This window comes from Sesamum indicum, linkage group LG4 (assembly GCF_026168435.1).
Source record: "Sesamum indicum cultivar Baizhima isolate 11 linkage group LG4, ASM2616843v1, whole genome shotgun sequence".
Lineage (NCBI taxonomy): Eukaryota > Viridiplantae > Streptophyta > Magnoliopsida > Lamiales > Pedaliaceae > Sesamum > Sesamum indicum.
In genome coordinates this window covers 6,684,249-6,700,095 of record NC_142660.1, presented here as the reverse complement: position 1 = coordinate 6,700,095, position 15,847 = coordinate 6,684,249, and positions in this window count along the sequence as shown.

Below are 15,847 nucleotides of genomic sequence, written 5' to 3'. Positions count from 1 at the left end.
TGTTGGGTTCTCATTTTCTTGGATTTTTGACTAATTGGAGCGTATTTCTTCATTGTTTTTGCTGCTCTGATTAATTTATCTAGTAATAATAGCGTTTGTGTTCGACCACCTTGCATATTGGTTTCTTTGATGCTGAAACTCTGTTATTGTACTCCATTTTCAACTTTCTTGTTCACAGCACAACTAACATATTGTAGAACTCTTGTAAAGCTAATCTACTCTTGTGGTAGAGATTGTGTTCTTGCTTGAGTCCATGTTGAAGTAACTTCCTCCTCGCTTATACAACTCTTTGACAGCATAAGAATTGGCGGGTGATTAGTACAGTTGTTGAACAAAACCTTCCTGCCAAAAAGGTGAGAATAGACCCATCCTCATACACTCTCATTTATTATTTAAAAGGGTATCAATAAAATATAAGTAGTGTTCACACTTTTATTATAGTATAATGTAATAATATATATAACTGTAAATGAAAAGCATACTAAGTTATTGTATATATTATAAATTTGTGAATGATTTGATATTATATTTCTTCATTTATGACTGCCGTAAATAATTTTATAATTATTTTTTAGTTTTTAATTTATTTGCATAGGATAATGGAGATAGTATTTGTCGTTTTTTATATTTCTTCTTTTTTTTTGTGATGACAATTATATCTATTTCTTATAATAATAGATTGCTAAATTATGTATAGTAACTTTGTAATTAGTTAATTCATGTAAAATCAAGTTAGTAGTTGAATTCTAACTTGGATGTTATATGATAATTGGATTTCAATGGAAATGGTTTATATGCAAATTATATTGCATAATAATAATTATTTATGATTTATTATATATTAAAAAATTTTTGTAATGAGAAAGTCACCATTATTTCATTTATTTTATATTTGTTTCACTTATTAATTAATTTCTTATTTTATTTGTCATGTTGTGGGGAAAAACTATTTTAAAATTAATGGAACGAATTGGAGTGCTACAAATTAAAATTTTAATTGATTATTTAATTTAAAGATTAATTAAGAATTTAATGATTTAGAAATTACATATTGCTAGAAAAATTATTAAGTAGACCAAATATTTTAATGCAGTATATATGTTAAGTAGTAAGATATCAATTATTTATAGGTTTGTTACACACACATACACACAGATATATATATATATATATATATAATTATATTTGTTGTCATTATTTATGGTTTTGATGATTTTGAATTTTAATGTTTATAAATTTTTACAAATTTGGTTTGAAATTTGACCAAATTCGTAAGAATTTGTAAACGTTAAAGATAAAAAATCACGTCAATGGCTAAATGGATCAAAATTAATCTTATATATAAATATTTGGAACCACGTTACCAAGGCATTTATTTGTACTTTTTGAATTTTATAATAATTGTTTTTAAAGAAATTGTCTACATGCATATTATATTATACAATTATTTTTTATATTATATATAATTTACTATAGAAACAAAAAATATTTATTTGCATACATAGAATAAAAAAATTGAATTAATTGTACATAAATTGTTTATAGTTATATTAGTATTTTTTGATTTATTATATCTTACTAATAATATTTTCATATTACTATATTGTTATATATAAGGTAAATTATATTTATTGTCCTTTTGTTTTATTCTTTGTGTACCAATGTTATAGGACAAATTAAATATTTTTTGTTCTTAATGTTGTCGTATAATAGGATTAAAGAATCTATATGTCTTATATAATTATTGTCATATCATTTATGAATTACTTTTATCTCATATTATTATATAGATATTTATTCGCTTTATTAGACAATAAAAAAAGAAAAAAATTGAATTTATTGTACAAAATAAATAAATAGTCCATACGGTTATTATATTAGTAATTATAATTGAATTTATTGATTTATAGTTCTCATGTAGGGCTCGGAATTAGGGTATAAAATGATGGTCTTATAACTGATAGTAGAAAATTAGAATTGCGTCATTTAATAAATATTTTTGGGAATATGTCATATATATATAGGATGATTTTATATTATTATATTTTTATTGTTATAAGTGTAAAATTTATTATTATATTTTTATTGTTATAAGTGTAAAAAATTTTATCAATATTTTTGGACCAATTTCTAACGAAAAAGGGTTAAGCCTAAAACAATGAAAGTTTCAGTGTGTGTAATTTAGAACTTTTTGGAGGAAAATTACTTTTAAGTTAATTCTATGTTTATTTATTAATTATGTCAAGTTAGTTGCTTATTTTGTTAATAAAGCTTTAATGGCAATTTAGTTATTTCTTTAATTAATTTTGTTAATTCATAATAATAATTAGTTAATTTTTATGGACTAGTCGTCATGTACATAATTAACATAATATTTATAAATTTTTATAGATTTAGTTTGAAATTTGACTAATTCTTTAAGAATTTGTAAACATTAGAGATAAAAAATCATATTATATAAAATACAGTAGCTTGTGGTATATAAAAAAAAAAGCCGAAAATAATTTATATATAAATATTTGAACCACGTGACCATAGCATTTATTTTTACTTGTACTTCTTGTTCCTTGTTTTGTCATTTTTCTTTTAATTGATTTTGTTAATTTATTATGTGGGTAGTTATTTTTTTGCACTAGTTTTAATATTTCTACGTACATATAATAAATAATTTTATAATTTAAAATGTAATAATTTGTTAGGTAGTGGTCTTAATAATTAAATGATATCTTTGTGTTAATTTTTAATAGAAAAAAAATTATTCAGGTTTCTAATTTATATGTAAGCTAATATTATTACTTAAATTTTTATTTTGAATAACATTAAAAATTAAAAAAAAATTAATTTATTATTTATATTAAGATAAAACTTTAATTTATTTAAAAATTATAATATATGCAGAGTTTATTATTAATGTATATAACCAAACATTACGAACATATCCTTGCGTTGAATATTTCGCAATACAATTAGTAAATAGAAATTAATTTTTAATTTATTTGAAGATAAAATTCTTATTTTATTTATTAGAATTTGTGGTAAATACGTATTAAAATTACAAAGTTCTCTAATTTTTTATTTCTCTAAGTTTTTTATTTCTTAATTGTCAAAGTTCATTAAAATATTTTCAATAATAATTTAATTCAAGTAAAAGTTTTAGCTCAAATTCTATTTAAAAGTTTATTTATTTCCTATTAAAATAAATAATTTGAAAATAGGAAAAAGAATATTCCATGTTTTTCAATTTTTTATTAAATTATGAGTAAAGAGAATATTTATCTGGCTAGACAGTGGTCTTAACAATTAAATTTTATAAAAATATAATTTTACTTGTATATTATTAATTTTTGAAATTACACTTATATGTTCTGACAAAATTTTCATTTATAATTTACCTTTTTTCGATATGATTTAGAATTACATAAAATTTGAATATTGTTACTCATTTATCGTTTTCATGTATATTTTTGTATTTACAGAGATGAATATAGGCTATGTATATGGGGTGGAGTTAATATTATTATTACATATTTCTTCTTATAAGTACAAAAATATTACATAACAAATGTTGATTGAGGGGGTAATAATTAAAAAATTGGTGTAATTTTTGTGCTATTGTTAAAATTTTTTGTCAAATTCTTAACAAAGAGGTCAGATGAAAATAGTGAATTTTTTGTATGTGTAATTTTAGAATATTTGTTTTTTGAAAAAAAAGTGTAATTACCTAGCAAAGTAACCCTATATTAATTATTTCTCAGTTGTCTTCCATTAATCGTATCATATTATATTATTTAAAATTTTCTTATTTTGTCATTATACTAGATTTAGTGGTCACTTATATATTTTTATGAGTAGATCTCTTTTGATTGGGGTCTAATTATTTTTATGAGCAGATCTCTTTAATATTTACTAAAAATGCCTCTATCAAATATGAAAAATCAGAGAAATTAAAATTTTATATTTATTATTTCTCATCACTCCTACTATGATAAAATCATGGATTAATACTTCTGAATTTTTTACAACCCCAATATTAATAGTATTCTGAATGGGCATTTATGTAAGTTAATATTATTATTTTGGTTTCAAATTTTGATTATAATTTATTTTATTTTGTATTATGTCGAACAAAAATAATAATTTTAAAAAATTAACTTATTATTTATATTAAAATAATGCTCTTAAGACAAAATTACTTTTAAAAACTAAATTTATTTATTATAATTTGGTCAAGTTTATTAAAAAAAATAATGTTAATTAAATTATATAATTTTATTTTAAAAAGTTATTTATTATTATTTGTGGTACATATTTATTAAACAATTTTATTATTTATGTGTAATAATAATTTATTAAGATATTTTCAAAACAAATAATAATTAAATTAAAAATAATAATAAGAAGTAATTAAAAATTATTTTTATGTCTTTGTAGTTTATTGTTACTTTATTATTTATATTAATATGGATAATTTGAAAATGGGATAATTTTATATTGGGTGTTTTGCCACTCAGGTAAGTCTTGCCGTTAAGTTTGTTGTAGATTTTTTTGTCCTTTTTTTTATTTCTTGTATAAATGTCTTGATCTCTAAAATAATGTTTTGTTTGAATAACTACTAAAATTAAATATTATCTTCATAAATTAAAAAATATAATAAACATCTTATATGTATATTATCTTTTTCACACTGTTGATTATAAAATATATAATATATCCACAAATATGAAATTTAAAATAATGCTTAGTTAACTACTAAACAAAATATAGCTTATGAAATTCTTTTGAAAACAAAGTATATCAACAAATAATTATTCAGGACTTTCATCGAGCTATTGAGGAATATTGTATGGATTTATTTCAAAATTGATAGTATAGCCAAATTGGGAAGATTTTTCAAATATTTAGGAAAAAATAAGTATAACAAAATCCATTGATGGAACTGTATATCTAACTTAATTTCTTCTTTTTCTTTTTCTTACTGTATGTACTCTAAAAATTAAAATTAATTATTTAGAATTAAGAATAATTTGTGTACAAAATTATACTTAAAACTAAATGATAATAGGACTTTTAAAGAATCTGCATGCATTTTATAATTATATTTGTTGTATTATTTATGAATTATCATTATAATCTTTCATATTATTAGATACATATTTATTCATTTTATTAGGCAATAAAAAAAAAGAAAAAGATTGAATTTATTGTACAAAAAAATAAATAGTCCATGTTTTAGTATTGTGTTTATATATTTTTATGTATATATATAATTATCATGTAAAATTAGGAGTTTGGACATAAAATGCTGACCTTAGAACTGATCTAAAATTTAGAATTACATCACTAAGTTAACATTTTTAGTCTTATATGTATTATATATTTTTATTTTTATAAGTGTAAAATTAAAATTTTATCAATATTGTGGGACAATTCCTAATGGATTAAGTGTGAAAGTTTTGAATGGTGTGTATAATTTTAAAACTTTATGGAAGAAAATGTAATTTTTTATTTTTAAGTTAATATTGCTTATTATTATGTGGTTAATTACTATTTAATTTTTAAGAACTAGTCATCGTGTACATAGTAAACATTATAAAATTGAATTAAAATAATATTTTGTTTGAATATCTAGACAGTGGTTCTAATAATTAAATATTATAAACGTAATAATTATTTTGATTATATAAACATAGTTTTATCTGATAGAATTTAGTAATGTCAAAGTGTAGTGTGAAAAAATATGACCATAAAAATAAATTAATTTATAGTTATTTTGAAAAGAAGTAAAGATGAGAGGGATATATTAATTTTAATTTTTATTATATTTAATGTTATTTGTATTATATTAGAAATTTATAAATTAATTTATTATTTATATTATGATAAAATTTTTACATTTAAAAATTATAATGTGGTCAAATATGTTAAAATATTTAATGAAAATTGATTTTGATTTTTCATTCATTTGAAGATAAAAGTTATCTGATTTTTATTTTAGAAAATTGATTTTATTTAGTAGAATTTGTGGTAAATATTTATTAAAATAATTTCAAGCAAATTAAGAATTTAATTTCAAATAGTTGCTGATATATTAATAATTAATTATAACTAAATTTATAAAAGTTCTCTAATTTTTTTATTTTGAAAAATCATAATTTTTTAACTATTATATATGATAAAAAGTTCATTGAAATATTTTCAAAGAAAATAATAACTCAATTTCAAGTAAAAATTTATCTTGAATTCTTGTAGTTTTATTTTAAATTTAAAAGTTTCTAAAATAAATAATTTAAAGAATATTTTGGCGCTATATATATATATTTTTTTATGGGTGAAAAGAACATCTTTCTTGGTTAGTCGGTGGTCTTATAAATTTTTTATTTACATTTGATTCTGTTCATGGTTTAAATACAAAATGCTGACCTTAGCAAATAAATATTACCTAAATTTTTAGTTTTGTCACTGATTTAATATTTTTATATATATTTTTGTACTTATAAAAATAAAATGCAATCTACGTATGTGGAGTCAGATTAATATTATTATATTTTTTTTATAAACAAATTGAAATGATAAAAAGATAATGTCATCGTTATTTTTTTTCTACTAATTATTTTTACATTCACACTGTATTATTTACTAAAAATAGCCTCTATCATGGAAGATGGAAAAACTAAAAAAAAATCAACAAAATTAAAAGTATTCACCAATTCTGCATTTATTATCTCTCAACCCCCACTCTGCCATTTATTATAATTTTGGTCAAGTTTTTTTTTTAAAAAAAAACTACCTCAGCTAAATTATATGTAAAATTTAGTATTAATTTATATTTATATAAATTAAAATCACTAATTTTATTTAAAAAATAAATATATTTTATTATAATTATATCGTTTATAAATTTATTATATCTTTATAAAAGATATAATTATATCTACAAAATACAAAATTTATTAATTCTAAAATTAACTATAAAAGAGAAAAAATCACGACTGAAATCCTTCTAAAAATAAAGTATAAAAGTAAAATAAGTTTATAATTAATATAAAAATAAAGATGAGATGTACAAACTAATTTTGTCTATCTTATATTCTAGTAATGAATTTCTTTATATATTTGTACTTAACTCGTAATTATATTTTAGATTACAATTAGCATATTTTAATTTTATGTACCAACAATAATAATATTCAAAATAAAATTAATTGAAGTTAATATTATTATTTTATATAGAAATTTAATAATATTTTATATTATTTGTATTTGAAAAATTTGTATTACTTCAAATCTTATAAATTTTATATTCACCTCAAGATACTTGGTAGTACTATAAAAATGTGGAAGATATATTTTATATTTCTTCCTTATAAATATTCACGGATAAGTAATTTTATAATTAATTTATTTACATAGGTTAGTTGAGATAAAATTATAATAGAATAGTTTAATAAATCAAAATTATAATAGAATACTTTATTTAATAAATATTTAAGTACATTAGACAAATCAAAACAAAGCGATGGGCGACGGCAAGGGCAGGGCGATCGATGATGGAGAAATGATGAAAAAGAATAATTTAATAAATAAAAAAATTACTAAATTATGTTGAAATAATAATTTACTAATTTTAACAAAAATTGTATAAAATACAAAATTGTTTTAAATTATAATTTATTAACTTTAATAAACTTTAGTTATACATAAAAAATAGAGGATAATATACTTACACGAAAATTTTAATTTGAAAATTCTTTATATTTTAAAATTTATTAATTAATAAGTAATATGTTACTTTTAGCTTGAAGATTTTAAACATTAAAAAGTGCAATGTTATGAATTTAGTTTTAAATTAAAAATTTGTATGAAAAGTATATGGTGTTATATTGCTCTTACCCAAGATATTACTCTGACACCCTGCTAAAGTTTGGTAATTACATAAATAAATGCTGAGGGATTATGATCCGATTATGATCCATGAAAAATTAAAGTTTGGTTATCTTGCAATTTTTTAAATTTTTTTGGCTGACATGAGTTTTTTCCGTATCGAAAAATGGGTGATAGTAAGTTGATATATTTCTATGGACAAATTATATTGACGACGTCTAGGGTTAGGTTTAATTATACAAACGCATCTTACATAGATTAATTGAGATTAATTGAGCACTGGCTAATAGTTTATACTTATAATTTAATTAATTTATTTCAAATTATTAGTTAGATTTCAACTTAGATGTATGATAATAGGATTTTAATAGTTTATACTTATATTATATTCTCATTAGTTATAATTTATTATATTTCAGAAATTATTATTTGTAATGAGAAAGTTACAACTATTTCATTTATCTTATAATCTCATAAATTAAATAATTAAAGTTTACTTAAAGATCTCAACAAGCACTGGTTACATAAGTGTATTGGTTCTAATAGTTTAACCTATTCCATCAAGTATTAGACATGTCAAATTCTGTTCCTTGTTAATGATCTCCATCAATCAATTCTTCATTTTAGGTATTACTCGAGGACAACGTCAAATCATTCATCAGATGGATACTCTGAGCAGGCTCCTACATGAATATTATGGGAAAAAAGCTCTCATCAAGGACGAATACATAGCATATGACTCTTTGGTTGTCTCCAGTGTTGGAATCCTATTGCTCAGAACCGTGCCGTCTCAGAATAAATGTGGTTGCTGCTCTATTGTGCTTACTCTTCAAATTAATTAAAAAACACACGTTTTCTTCCGGAACAAGTATTTTATTTTAGATGGTCAAATTATATTAAATTATCACAATTTGCTTTCTAAAATTTTGGAATTTCTCACTTTGTCATTCGACTTAGGGCCGTTCACTTGGGATTAGGATAAATAGCCTAATTCAATAAAAGCTTGTTTCTTGTTTACTTTGAGTGTTGGGGCCTGGGCTTGTGGCCCAAGCGTGGCACTATTATTATTTGGACTCAATTAATGACCAACAAAGGGGGTGCATTTATCAAGTCTAGTTTCTAGACCTGCCAATATGTGTGTATTATCTTATTCGAATTTAGACTCCTTAAATATTCATTGATATTATTTATATGCTTTACTCAAATTCTACCCGTATAATATTCATTGCATTTTAAGTCATTCTATACCTAAAATAATTGGATCTGATATGACTCTTATGTTACATATTAAAATAGATGAAATTATAATTTTCAAAATAAAAAATGAGAGAATTTTTATAAATATTAATATATCAATAACTATTTGAAATTGGCTTGAAATTATTTTAATAAATATGTACCACATTCTACTAATAAAATTAATTTTTTAAAAATAAAATTAGAGAACTTTTATCTTCAAATGAATAAAAAATCAAAATCAATTTTCATTAAATATTTTAATATATGTTAACCACATTATAATTTTTAAATGTAAAAAATTATTTTAATATAAGTAATAAATTAATTTATAAATTTTTAATATAATACAAATTAAAATTTATAAAATTAGAAAACTAATCTATCCCTCTCTTCTTTATTTCTATTCAAAATAAATCATAAATTTGTTAGTTTTTATGATCATACTTTTTCACACTTACACTTTGGCATTACTAAATTTTATCATATAGAACTATGTTTATATAATCCAAATAATTATTACGTTTTTGTGTTATGATTATAATGTTTAATTATTAGAACCACTATCTAGATATTCAATAGACAAAACACTCCCTATGTTCTAAAATAGGCAAAACACTCCCTATGTCTAATAAATTACATAGTAATTAACCACATAATAATAAGCAATATTAACTTAAAAATAACTTTCTTCAAAGAGTTCTACAATTACACACCATTCAAACTTTCACACTGAATCCATTAGGAATTGTCCAAAAATATTCATAAAATTTTAATTCTACACTTATAAAAATAAAGATATAGTGTTAAATCCATTTTGACCCTTGTGATATAACAAAATATCAAAAATCTCCCCATAAAATTTTTAATATAAAAAATCACCGCCTATGTTACGAATAAATAATCACACTACCCCAATTTTTGTACGAAGGGCTTTTTGAATTTTGTTTTATATCATAGTGGAAGTATTTGGTACTTTAATTTTTCATATGGAATTTTTTGAACATTTCTATTATTACAGGGATGACTCTAGATTTTTTCCTAAAAATATAATAATATAAAATGATTATAATGATAATTCATAAATAATACAATAAATATAATTATAAAATGCATGTAGATTCTTTATAAGTCCTATAATCATTATTTTATATCATAGGGGAAGTATTTGGTACTTTAATTTTTCATATGGAATTTTTTTTGAACATTTCTATTTTATATAATTTTTTGAACATTCCTATTATTTTATATGCATGTAGTTTAGTTTAATTTTATTTTTTAGAGTACATAAAGTGAAAAAAAAAAGAAAATTAAGTTAGGTATATAGTCCCATCGTTGGATTAATAATATGATTATAATTATAAATTTAATAAAATTAATTAATACCTACAATATAAATAGGAGTATATAAGCATAATATTAACGAAATTACGAATAATTAGAATACATTCAAATCTACTCATGAAAATAATAAATCACCATTAAATCTAAATATAATACAAAATAAGGACCAAATAACTTATCCACCTCAACATTTCAAATAATATAATATAATATGATTAAAGAAGATAATTGAGAAATGATTAATCTAAGGTTCATTATACTTATATCGCTTTTAAAAATGAGAATTGCACTTTTTTTCGAAAACAAAAAATTCTAATTTGACCCTCTTTGTTAAGGATTGGACAAAAAATATTGACGATAGCAAAAAAATTACACAAATTTTTAATTTTACCCCCTCAATCACATTTATATGTAATAATGTTTGTACTTATAAAAGAATATATGATAGTATTAACTCCATTCCATATACATAACCTATATTCATTCTAAGTACAAAAATATACATAAAAATATTCAATGACTGACGAAATTCAAGATTTATATAATTCTTATTTGCTAAGGCCAACATTTTATGTCAAAATCATATCGAAAAAGGTAAAATGTAAATGGAGAATTTTGACAGAACATGAAAGCATAATTTCGAAACGTAATAATATACAAGTAAAATTATGTTTCATAAAATTTAATTTTTAAGACCACTGTCCAACCAGATAAATATTTTTTTTGCCCATGATTTAATAAAAAAACTGAAAAACATGAAACAGCCGCGACACGACCTTACCTTAGATGGATCTCGCTGGTGCCACCTAAACGGCCTTTGTTTACCATCATGTGGGAAGGGCTACCGAGGGGGGACTCTTTTATCTTTTTTAATAAAAATTAGAGAACTTGTAATTTTAATAAGTATTTACCACAAATTCTAATAAATAAAATAAGAATTTTATCTTCAAATAAATTTAAAAATTAATTTTTATTTACTAATTGTACTGTGAAACATCCAAAGCAAGGATATGTTCGTAATGTTTGGTTATATACATTAATAATAAACTCTTATAATTTTTTAATAAATTAAAATTTTATTTTAATATAAATAATAAATTATTTTTTTTTAATTTTTGATGTTATTCAAAATCAAAATTTAAAGTAATAATATTAGCTTACATATAAAATTAGAAAACTGACTTATCCATCTAATATTTTTTCTATTAAAAATTAACACAAAAATATCATTTAATTATTAAAACTACTACCTAACAAATTATTACTTTTTAAATTATAAAATTTATTTATTATATACATGTAGAAATACCACAACAACTAGTGCAAAAAAATAACTACCCACATAATAAATTAACAAACTCAATTAAAAGAAAAATGACAAAACAAGGAACAACTAGTGCAAAAAAATAACTACCCATATATAGACAATTTATTTAATTTTGTACAGTAAATTCAATCTTCATCTAATAAAGCGAATAAATATATAATTATATGAACAATATGATTATAATAGTAATTCATAAACAATATAACATAGGTAATTATATAATATGTATGTAGACAATTTTAGTACATAAATTATTCTTAGTCTAACTAATTACTTTTTTTAGTACAAAAAGTGCACAAAAAAAAAAAGAAAAAAATTATTTTGTTATTTTAACCTTTAATATAATAAGCATGTAAAAATATTTTTTTTTAAAATCCTATCTTAAATTTAATTTTTTTAAAGTACAAAAAGTAAAAATAAATGTCATCGTCACATGACCCAAATATTTACATATGAAATTATTTTTGGCTTTTTTATTATATATTTTTCACAAGCTATTATGTTTTATCTAATATGATTTTTGATCTCTAATGTTTACAAATTCCTACGGATTTGGTCAAATTTCAACCAAATCTATAAAAATTTATAAACATTAATGTTAATTATGTACATGACGACTAGTCCATAAAAATTAACTAGTTATTATTATGAATAACAAAATTAATTAAAGAAATAGCTAAGTTGCCATTAAAATTTTATTAACAAAATAAACTTGACATAATTAATGAATAAATTTAGGATTAACTTAAAAATAAAAAATTATATTTTCCTCCAAAAAGTTCTAAGTTACACACACTGAAATTTTCATTGTTTTAGGCTTTAACCCTTGTTTCGTTAGGAATTGGTCCATAAATATTGATAAAAAACTTATAAAAATAAAAATATAATAATATTAACATCATCCTATATATAAATATATGACATATCCCCAAAAAAAATAATTAAAAATATAATTAAATGACGTAATTCTAATTTTCTACTATCAATATAAGACCATTATTTTATATCCTAACTCCTAACCCTACATGAGAATTATAAATACAATAAATTCAATTATAATTACAAATATAATAACCATATGGACTATTTATTTATTTTGTACAATAAATTCAATTATTTTTTTTATTGCCTAATAAAGTGAATATATATCTATCTAATAATATGGAATAAAGGTAATTCATAAATGATATAACAAATATAATTATATAAGGCATGTAGACTCTTTAAAAGTCCTATAATTCGACAACATTAAGAAACCAAAAATATATAATTTTCCCTATAACATTGGTACACAGAAAATAAAACAAAAAGGGACCATAAATATAATGTACCCTATATATAAGAATATAATAGTATGAAAATATTATTAGTATAATAAATCACAAAATATTAATATAATTATAAATAATTTATGTACAATTAATTTAATTTTCTTATTCTAAGTACACAAATAAATATTTTTTTGTTTCTATAGTAAATTATACATAATATAAAAAAATATAATTGTATAATATAATATTCATGTAGACAATTTTTTTAAAACTAATTATTTTAAAATTCAGAAAGTACAAATAAGTGCCATGGTCACGTGGTTCCAAATATTTACATATAAGATTAATTTTGACTTATTTAGCCATTGATGTGATTTTTGATCTTTAACGTTTATAAATTCTTACAAATTTGGTCAAATCAAACCAAACTTGTAAAAATTTATAAACATTAAAATTCAAAATCATTAAACCATAAATAATGACAACAATACAATTATATATATATATATGTGTGTGTGTGAAACAAACCTATAGATAATTGATGTCTTACTACTTAACATATATACTGCATTAAAATATTTGGTCCACTTAATAATTTTTCAAGTAATATGTAATTTCTAAATCATTAAATTCATAATTAATCTTTAAATTAAATAATCAATTAAAATTTTAATTTGTAGCACTCCAATTCATTTCATCAATTTTAAAACATTTTTTTCCCACAACACGACAAATAAAATAAGAAATTTAATTAATAAGTGAAACAAATATAAAATAAATGAAATAATGGTGACTTTCTCATTACAAATAATTTTTAATATATAATAAATCATAAATAATTCTTATTGTGCAATATAATTTGCATATAAACCATTTCCATTGAATCCAATTACCATATAACATCCAAGTTAGAATTCAACTACTCACTTGATTTTACATAAATTAACTAATTACAAAGTTACTATACAATAATTTAACAATCTATTATTGTAAGAAAAAGATATAATTGTCATCACAAAAAAGAAGAAATATAAAAAAAGACAAATACTATCTCCATTATCCTATGCAAATAAATTAAAAACTAAAAATCAATTATAAAATTAATTAACGACAGTCATAAATGAAGAAATATAATAGCTAATCATTCACAAATTTATAATAGACACAATAACTTAGTATGATTTTCATTTATAGTTATATATATTATTATATTATACTATAATAAAAGTGTGAACGCACTTATGTATTATTTCAATTATATACCCGTTTAAATAAAAAATGAGAGTGCATGAGGATGGATCTATTCTCACCTTTTTGGCTGGAAGGTTTTGTTCAACAACTGTATTCATCACCCGCCAATTCTTATGCTGTCAAAGAGTTGTACAAGCGAGGAGGAAGTTACTTCAATGTGAGTCCAAGCACTCAAGCAAGAACACAAAATCTCTATCACAGGAGCAGATTAACTTTACAAGAGTTCTACGATATATTAGTTTACTATATATGCTGTGAAAAAAGCAAGTTGAAAATGGAGAACAACAACAGAGTTTCAACAGCAAAAAAGCAAATATGCAAGGTGGTAGAACACAAACGCTATTATTACTAGATAAATTAAAACAGAGCAGCAAAAACAATGAAGAAATAAGCTCCAATTAGTCAAAAGTCCAAGAAAATGAGAACCCAGCAACACAAAACATTGGGGGACAACTGATAAAAATGATATGATAGCATATGAATAGCCACCTGCACCACAGAACACCAATGCTAAAGCACTTTCGGGAACATCACCATGGTCTTCTCACCACGTGTAGCAAATGTAACTAAGAAAATTATGTGATGAACTTCATTAGAAGAGTTTAAAAGAAACATGGAAGACAAAAAAGAAAGAAAAAGAAAGAACTATAAATTAGAGGGCTACACGACAAATTTGAAGAAGTTGCACATGCGACGAGTACCATAACATATGTTAGATGAGAAACCACAAGAGATTCTTTGAATTAAATACTATGTCCAGTGCAAAAGACAGTTCAAAGGATAATTGAGTTCTCTAGATTTAAATGCAGAACGTCCAGAAAACATCCATGCCACCACCACACCCGGATTTGCTAGTAGAAAAGTAAACCGGAAAAAGAAAAAAAAATGAAACTTGAATCAATTATAGAATCTTCATGACAACTACATACCAAGTAGTTAAAGCCAAGAAGATCTAAGGACGTAAATTTGAAACCTTTTAATAACACAAACATGTAGAACATATTGCTTTCCTCTCTTTTTTCCCTCAGTTATCTACATCTAATAGAACCAACAAAGTACTTACAAAAGAAGAAAGAAGCAAGTATTGCCTACATAACAGAAAAGGTATGTTAAGAAGCCTGCCCTGTTATAGTGCTCTGAGTTTCACAACATTCAAAGAAAATATGCAGATACTGATGCAAGAAGATGAGGCAATGCTCAAGTAGCACCTAATATGTTTTTTCTTTGTCAAAATGCAAAATCTGCAGCATTTACCTCAGGGGACTCCAAGTTTGAGTTTAATGTGAATAGGAGGTCTTTTGCTAATTTATTTTTCAGCATGCTTGCAAGTTTAGGGGTTAGTAAAGCTCTAAGGGCATCAGCTGCAGCCTGATTGTAGGGTGTCGGGATCTCCTCGTCAACCAAACCACTAAGCCTTGACAAGGCATGAGATGCTTTTACAGCATGTATTTTTTTTGCTATTTGACCGCTTAGTTCCAACACCATGTGCATCTGTCTTATCTGATTCCTCTGCCGTCGAATCATATTGGAGAAAAAT